This window comes from Narcine bancroftii, chromosome 12 (genome assembly GCF_036971445.1).
Source record: "Narcine bancroftii isolate sNarBan1 chromosome 12, sNarBan1.hap1, whole genome shotgun sequence".
In the NCBI taxonomy this organism is placed as follows: Eukaryota; Metazoa; Chordata; class Chondrichthyes; order Torpediniformes; family Narcinidae; genus Narcine; species Narcine bancroftii.
The window spans coordinates 80,281,689-80,291,272 of NC_091480.1; the positions used below are offsets into that span (position 1 = coordinate 80,281,689).

The 9,584-nt window shown below is 41.3% G+C and overlaps 1 protein-coding gene across 3 annotated transcripts in view; it reads right to left on the bottom strand.

Moving 5' to 3' along the window:
• Nucleotides 1–9,584, bottom strand: part of LOC138747648 (sorting nexin-11-like) — a 93,243-nt gene that overhangs the window by 17,601 nt on the left and 66,058 nt on the right. The window lies entirely within an intron of this gene.

Here is a 9,584-nt window from a genome sequence, read left to right on the forward strand (position 1 = left end):
CTGACCTCCTGAGTTTCTCCAGCATTGTGAGTTTACTTCAATCACAGAGTCTACAGACTTTCATGTTTTACTCCTATATTTAACGCTGTTGTTGTTGAACTCATATGAGTAGATTATAGTTTCGCCCAAATACTCTCAAACAAACTTTGTGAATCCTTGTTACAAATTCCCCTTTTAACCCCGGTCAATCATCTGATCAGTTTTTCAGAAACACAGAAATGGTGGAGGAACTCACAGCATCCATAGGAGGTAAAGATATATTACCAACGTTTTGGGCCTGAGCCCTTCAAGGCAGACTTTCAGCCTGGATATTGGGCAGTGCTTAAAACTTCAAAATTGAGCAACATCAATATGAGATCATCTAAAGCAGATCTTTAACAAAATGTAATTACAACAAACAGAACTCCTTTCTCAGATCTGAGCCATTAGTGATCATGCTGAATAAGCAGGCTTTATCACTTAGTAAAATACCTACCATCCCGACCCCCATCTCATCTGGTTAGTTTAAGTTAAAGAACATACCGCCGTTTATAACACCATTTAGGACATTAAATCACAGAGATGACAGGGTTCAAACCAGCTGAATATGCACCAAGGTTTACAAACTCACATCACTTCCAATTACTGGGTGGGCCATAAATTAACAGAGTGAGACACCAGGCAGGGCTAACATGAGAAAAGAGAACGGATTCAGCTTGGGTGTATTTAGATTCTGCTTTCCATTGCTGTTCTGTTCGCTTGAAAGGGGCTGCAAACAAAATATTGCTGGAATAGCAAGGCATGACATTTCCTCTGGGAGTCCTGAACAAGAGGTACAATCCTTACAATGGAATGAGGTAATTTGGAAGTGATGTCCTGAGACTGTGGGAGTTTGTGGAGTGGGTGCACGATCCCACAAGATCAATGTATACCCTTGCGTCTACTTGAGAGGACAGATGGGACCTCAGATTAAAGTCACATTGAAAAAAATGGCTGTCCATCTGATTATGTTCTCACCCAAAAGCAGTGAAGATGCACTTTATGATGAGGGCTACCACGGTGCAGATATTGAGGGCAGAATCTTGCCATTTGTTCCAGCCTCCTATAACCTGGATAACCTCCACATCTCTGTTCTGATTCTTTTAGCATCTTCCATTGTTACTCGTTTATTGCTGCTACCATCAGGAAGGAGGGACAGGAGTCTGAAAATGAACACCCAACTGTACAAGGACAGCTACTTCTCCTCCGCCATCAGATTTCTGAATGGACAATGAATCACAGACGCTACTTTCTCTTATTTTCTTGGACTATTTATTTATTTTTTTAAAAATGTAGATTTATAGTATTATTTACAGCTGTAAGGCTGCAGCAAAATGATTCGCGGTTCACGGAACGCCTTTACAGCGCCAGTGATCGGGTCCAGACCTGGGTTCAAGTCCCGCATTGTCTGAAAGGAGTGTCTGTGTGGGTTTTGTCCGGGGGCTCCGGTTTCCTCCCACCCTTCAAAAACGTACTGGGGTGTAGATTAATGGGGTGCAAATTGGGTGGCACAGACTTGTAGGGCCAAATTGGCCTGTTACCGTGCTGGATGTCTAAATTTTAAAAAAATTAAAAAAGAGATTTCATGACATGTTCATGACAATAAATTCTGATTCTGAAAAGATGCATGAAAACAGAGGCACTGCTGAATGCAAAATGATTACAATGCATTAACAGACTTGTACAGTAATAAAGCTGGGATTGATTCCTAAGGCTAATACCTTCATTAAAATATGCTAAGCTTTTGTGGGGTCAATAGTGTAATTCTGGACTATGGTATATAGAAAAATATAAAGGGAGGTTTATTCGTAACATTCTTGTCTGCAACAAATTTTTGAAAATTAACGGGTGTAGCAAAGGCAAAATTGGCTGCTCAATGTTCTAGGGATTAGATATTTTAAAAGGGATAGGGTATGAGGTAAAAGGGGGGAGAGAGTGGCATTGCTAATCAGGGGTAGTATCACAGCTGCAGAAAGGGAGGGATTGGGAATTGAGTCAGTGTGGATGGAAGTCAGAAGCAGGAAGGGAGCGATCACTCTATTGGGAGTATTCTATAGTCCACCAGGCCACTAAGTAAAAACTAATTTTCAAGGTAACCGAGGCTCTAGTGATTAGAAGTGTCTCTATATCAGGAAGAAAGGAAACTTTCTGGAACCAAGATGGAGAGGTTGGAGGCTCTATGAGAGCATTCAAGCACTTCTGTGTCTGCATGTGTGACCGTGACATCTAAAGTTGGTTGTGGCCCCAGAGATTGTCTATAACAATCTGAAACCAGCAGGACAAACGGTCACAGTGTCAGCAAAGAGGCCAAAACTCCAAGTGGGTACTTTAACCAGAAGAAAATAAGTGAAAGCCTCACTACAGCTACAAGTGACTGGGTTCAAATCTGATGCTCTCTGTAAGGAGTTTCTTTTTTTTTAATTTATTTAATAATCATAATAAATCATACAATAAAGGTACAAACAAGTACTTAACATTGTATCCCTTACAACCCCCCCCATCCCCCCTACCCTAACCCATCCACCCCTCCCCACCCCCCTCTAAAATATCCCAAAAAGAAAAAGAAAGAAAAGAAAGGAGATCACGTAACATAAAGCTCTCAATCAGTTGTTTGCCATGGTTCGGAGCAACACCATCAGTGAGTTGGAAGAAAATTAATAATTGTAAGGAGTTACAACGTTTTCCCCGTGTCTGCGTGGGTTTCCTCTGCGTGCCAGTATCCTCCCACCCTTCAAAACGTACAGAGTTGTAGGTCAATTGGGTGTAATTTGGTGGCTCAGGCTTATGGCTCAAAAGGACCCATAACCGTGCTGTATGTCTAAATTTAAAATTTAACCCCAAGAAGAATTATGCACATCGGTCACCCCAGGACTCTTCACTCTCAGAACACAAACACAGCAAGCCTGAGGCAAAATAGAGAAAGGATTCACTATTATGGATGTCCAATCTTTTTTTTTATATATATTTTTTTTTATTTTTTTTTATATGGATGTCCAATCTTCAAGTATTTTTTCAATCATACATAAAAGCAATCGGCTTTCAAGCCGTGCAAATCTATGTCGACACAAAAGATCTCAGCATTTAAGCTATGACTCACATTGTAATGTATGAGGGAGCTCTGTGTTGTCTAAGGTGCATCTCCGAGTTGAGACCTTGAGTTATGAGATTCCATCATATTTTAAAGTTACTTGGGGAAGTGTAATGGAAGATTTAAACTGTGTTTTTTTACTTTTGCAGCCCTTGCTTCTGCAAGGCTGAGAACCTGCTTGTTGTTTAGAATCAGCAGACATAAGCTAAATTCCACCGAGGAGCCAGAGATGCAGTTATCTGACGAAAGGACATCTGTGTACCAAGAACATTTAATCTTCCTGCTTGTTTTGGTCACAGATTGTCAGAGGCCTAGCCTTGATGCAAAATAAACCATTGTATTCAAAGTGATAAGCTGAAAATTACGTTATTCGGTTATTCGATAGAAGCCTAGGCATGCTAGCTTGTTCGCTTATCTTTCTTACTGTGCTGGGAATAGGTGCTTGGGTAAGCAGTTTTTGGGTAATATAAGCCATGGTCCCGCTGCTGAAGTTTGAGACTCTCCGAGAGGTGGCAACATCTCTCAGCAAGAAGAAGAACTTCTTGAGTCCAGCTAACGTCCCGGTCAAGGGAGATAGAGAAGCTGCTACCGGCACCCCGACAACCTACTACAAGTGTACAGTCGTTGCCTCGCTTCGGCAGTTGGGACCAGTCCAGGCGTTGATAAGTATAGTTGGGAAGGGCTAGCTTATTGTAGTTTGAAATCAGCTTTTGAATTTGTAATAAACATTTGTATAAACTGAACTGTTCTCGGTGTGTGTGTCTATTTTCTTTCGGTAGCTCAAACACTGTGACCAATCTAAAATGAACAAAGTGAGAGGTACAAGTTTACCCAGGACAGGAGGTCTGTCCAATGACCTGGCCAATAATTATCCTTCAATATCACTAAACCAGATTTTTCTCCAATCACTAAAACAAGTGATAAAACATTAACTTATCATACTTTAAGGCACATTATTGTATGCAGATAAGCTGGTCAGTTTCCTAAATTACAATTTCCAAGTGCTGGAGAAAGTCAGTAGGTCACACAGCAGCTATAGAGAATCTTTCCCACACATCAGCCCTGACCCCTTTAACCTCAACCCAGGCACAAGGACAGGGTTCCCCTCGGGCTCACAAACCATCCCACTAGCCTCTGCATCCAATATATCATTCTCCGCAATTTGCACCACCTAAAACAGGATCCCACCGTAAGACAGATCTTCCCTCCCCTCTCCGCAGGGAGTGCTCTCTCTGTGACTCCCTAATCCACTCATTCCCTTCCCACCAATCGCCCCTTGGTACCTACCCCTGTGACCACAAGGAGTGCTACACCTGCACTTGTACCTCCTGCCTCACCACAATTCAGGGCCCCCAACAGTCCTTCCAAATGAAGCAACACCGTAAGCGTCATTTACTGCATACCGTCCTTCCATTGTGCCCTCTTCTACATTGGGAAGACTGGACGCAAATTGAGAGATTGCCTTGCTGATCACCTTTGATCTGTCCGCCACAACAGTGGTCAGCCACTTCAATTCCACACCTCACTGCCATATTGTCATGTCTGTCCACTGCCAATTTGAGCCATCTGCAAATTTGGAGGAACATCTTATATTTCATCTCAGCAGTCTTCAACCAGATGGCATCAATATCAACTTCTCCAATCTGTATTAAACCCTTTTGCTCCTCTTCTCTCTGACTCCCTTCCTTCAGCTCCTCACCTCCTTCCCTTCCTTCTCCTATTGGAGAGATCTTTCAGCCCACTGCCCTCTCCACCCCTTTCAGCTTCTAGTGCCCTCCCACCTGTACCTCTCACCTGTTCTCCTCCCCTTCCCCCATCACCTTTTTATTCAGGCATCTACCTGATCTTCAGCATTCCTGAAGAAGGGCTCAGGCCCTTTCCATGGATGTAGCGTGATCTGCTGAATTTCTCCAGCATTTTTGTGTTCTGCACTCTACCCTAACATCTGCAGGTTTTCCTATTATAATTTCAAAGAGCACTTTGTTCACTGCTTGTACTTTGGGTTTGAACATTAATGTGTATTATCCATTGGATAGCAGGTACAGTTATCCTCATTGCTTTCCATGACTTTGAATCAAATTGGTTGGCAGGAACACATAGGATCATTGATAAATTATCTCAGTGACAGGTTATATAATTTTTAATCCCAATTCTACAAAATTTGAATGATTGTTGTTTCCCATGGGAGGGGAATCAAGGACACGAGGGCACAATTTCAGGAATGAAGGTGCCAATTTAAAACCGAGATGTGGAGGTATTTCTTTCACCAGATTGGTGAACCTCTGAAATTAGCTGCCACGGGCGGCGGTGGAGGCCAAGCCGTTGGGTATATTTAAGACAGAGATTGACAGGTATCTGAATAGTCAGGGTATCAAAGGTTATGGGGAGAAGGCAGGGGAGTGGGGCTGAGTGGGAGAATGGATCATGATGGAATGGGAGAGCAGACTCAATGGGCTGAATGGCCTACTTCTCCTCCTACATCTTATGGTCTATGATCTTATGAAAAGCTAATTCATTAGTTGGAAGACATTGTGGAATGGTCAAACAGAAACGACTAGAAAAATGGAGTGAAACAAGAAAGTCTGTTGACACTGTGATTGTAGTAAATACACAAAATTGCTGGAGAAACTCATATAAACACTGCGGGAACTGCTAAGTTTCTCCGGCAATTTTGTGTATTTACGACTAGAAAAATGGTCAGCCTGTGTTATAAAATTAAAATGTATTATTTGTTATACCTCCAGCAAAAATTCTGAAGCAATATATGTTCAAAAGAAGTAAATAAAATGAGCAAATGGCTGGTGCATCAGGTGTAATTATGTCGATTGCTGCATTAAGAGATGCTTCATATGATAGCCTTCAGTTTCTTGGTTCCTACCAGAAGTGCACAAGTCCAAGATAATGTTACCTTTACCATAGCAACTAGAACAGCCATCTCAATTTTATCCCCTCATCAGCATAAACATGTAATTAGGTGTCAGTGTTCCTGGGTCAGAGAAGAAGAGGGACAGAAGAAATACAATGGGTCCGCACTTCACGCCTCATATATAGCAATATAAAAACCCGGAGCAAATTTATTATTTATAATTTATTTTAAATTATTTATTATCTTTTTCTCTTTTACATTTTTATCTCTTTTTCTCTTATGTGCTATGTGTTTTATATCTTTGGAGAACTGCAGATAGTAGGACTTTCATTGCATCTGCACTTATGAACATGACATAAACATCAACTTGAAAATCACAGATGAGAATCTAATTTTCCGTTCCACACTTAACTCTTCATTAACCCTTCAATCGACAACACTCTTTTCAGATAACACTGAAGGACTATAAATGCCGGGATCTGAGGTTGAAGACAAACTGCTGGAAGAACTCAGTGGGTCGAACAACATCAATGAACTGTTGATGTTTCAGGTCTTGATGAAGGGTTCTACCCAAACTTTCCCTTCCCTTACCCCACCCCCCTCCCCGCCCTGCCACCAGCAGATATTTTTGGTACTGAATCCTCTGATCTGGTCATTACAAATTGCTGTGTGTAAGTCCTTGATGTGCACAGATGAAATACCAGAGAAACACAAAAATTGCTGGCATCTTGAGTGAACAACGAGAAGCTGGAGGCACTCGTGGGTCAGGCAACACACATGGAGAGAAATGGTCAGTCAGCATTTCAGGTCAACACCACTATTTCCCCTTCTCTCCCACAATGGCTGAAAAGTATCTTGGTTGTCCTGAGCTATGAAAGTAAAAACACAGAAAAGCTGGAGGAACTGAACAGGTCTCGCAGCGTCCATAAGAGTTAAAGATACAGAACCAACTTCTTCAAAGGTTCAGGCCCGAAACGTCAGCTTACGCCTTTACCTCCCATGGACGCTGTGAGACCTACCAGCATTTCTGTTTTTACTACAATCACAGCATCTACGGACTTTCATGATTCACTCCTCTGATCAATGAAAGGCCCTTTCATGCAGCTGTATCTAGAATTCCACAAACGAGCCTGCAGCTGACGTGGACATTACCCCTCCATAAATCTTCGTCCATGAAGCCAAGCCAAAGAAAGAAATCTAGAATTCCTCTAATGGGTCTGACTCCAAGTGAGCCTAATGTATTATTCCTAATATGTCATGCTTTGGAGAAAATAAAATTTGCAGTCATTGGTTTCACAATATGCTGCCTTTTCCTCAAACTGTACTGCACTCATTGAGAATCAACAGTCTAACAAGTTTGCTTATTTCAATCTAATATAAAATGAAGACCTGCCCTGAAGATGAATTTGAATCAGTGCAGGATCAGATTGGGCTTGAGTGAACAGCCAATAAAAATTCATGATTGGGGCTCATAGGTGAAAGATATTCCTCAATGATAGAAAGAATGCGTGGAACATTCCCATATCAGACAGGGTGCCTTCAAAAGAAGAAGTAAAATAATTTAATTTAGACATATAGCGTGGTAACAGACCCTTTTGTCCCATAAGCCCGTGACACGCAAATACCCCAATTAACCTACAACCCTTTTACATTTTGAAGAATGGGAGGAAACCAGAACACCCAGAGGAACCCTACGCAGACATGGTAAGAACATACAAACTCCTCACAGTCAGTGTCAGGTTACTGGCACTGTAATAATGTTGCACTAATGTTGTCTGGAGTCCTGTAAAAAACTTTCCCAAGACTAGTGAGATTGTTATTGTTACACCACAAAGGTAGAATGAGGAAAATTCCACTGATACATTGAAGGAATTTGGGGGACACAGACCCATAAGGCTGAATTGGCCTGTTACAGTGCTACATGTTTGATTTAATTTTAAAAATTGGTGAAAAAGTGGTTGGTGTGCTGTGCAACGAACTAAAGAAAAACCACATGGAAGTCGTGAGTGAGCTGAACCAATGAACCAACTTTACTGGAACTCTCCGAGAGCTTATCAGTATGATCCCCATGATCCTTTGCACCCCTCACCCCACCCCTCGGGGACCATCGTGACATCAGGCCAGTTCGAGCCTGCACCTCCATGATCCGGTTCACTTGCGGCCTGCTACCAAAACATTTCAAAGCCACTTTTGGTTATAAATCAGTTTGGGATGCTATGTGCTTGTAAACATTACTACACAAGTATAAATCTTTATTGTCTGGCTTGCTGTATGCATCTGGAGCCTCACCATTTGCTTTAATCTAGGTTTATTCATGTTGACTTTGGGCTGTTTGAATGAACATGCTGAATATGTTTAGCTAAATGGACTTTTTTGTGTGTACATAGATAGATTGAAACATGACAGTCTGCAAATACCGTGATTGCAGAAAAAACATAGAAATGCTGGAGGAACTCAGCAGGTCCTGCAGTGTCCATAGTGTTATGGATAGAGAATTTGGGTTAAAAAGGGTTTAAGTTAAAATGTGATGATTAGTCATAAAAGGGGAAGCAAGAGTAGACAGGGGGCTAACCACAAGAGTTTAGCTGGAAAATGTTACAACAGACTTGCAACAGATTTAACTACAGAGAGACATGCAGGAGCCAAAGATTGATAAAGAGTGAAAAACAGGATTTGGTGTGGGCAGAGGTCATGAATGATCGTGGTGTGCGTTACTAACATGATACTAAACAAGTACAAGCGTAATCAGGATGATTCTGCAAAAACTAACCAATTAAAGCAGTGTAGTGGAGATGCCGAAGGACAAGCAAATTATATAAAAAACAACGCACTGTATGTATCGGTCGACTTGGCGAGAAGCCGGTTGAGTCCAACTCTGCAGACTTGTGAATAAAGCTTGTCGTGTCACCGATCTTAAAGAGACTCATTTGTGAGAATTTGTGTTCCTGACACATAGGAGGTAGATATATTATCAATGTTTAGGGACTGATCCCTTCCTCAAGGTAACATGTATGGATTCCGAGCATATTACCAATTATTAATTATTACCCAGCTGACAATATGGTTATTTTATGTGTACTTTTGTTCCCCTCCTTTGCTCCAAGTTAATCCTTTAAAAGGAGCATTGAAAAACATATTTTTTCATTTTGCTGCAAAGGAAACCCAGGGTTGGAAGGGTTGAACCACATCCTGATCAGGATTAACTGGTTCGGAGCATTCCAGTTTATTTACATTAACCCCGAGGGATTAAAAGTTTCTCTTTTTTTCGACTCATGCAGCTGTTCAACAACATACAAATCAAATAGTAATGAATTTTTCCTGTGTGTGTGTGTGCGTGCGTGCGTGCGCGCGTAGGAAATGTTTCTTTGCCTTTCCACTGTTGTGCATGTCTTTGTATATTTATGCTTGTACTTTCAATGAGTATTTTCCACACACATATCAATATGACTTCAATAATGTCTGTTTTTCACTGCAAGCCCACCTTCCTGCAATCTTGCTCTCCCTTTTTTTTAATCATTACTTGCTGTCTGTTCAACACCTTATAAAACCAAATATTCCTGTTCCTTATTCTAATCTATTCTGCATGTATTTATCTTTTAACGTTTTGTCAAA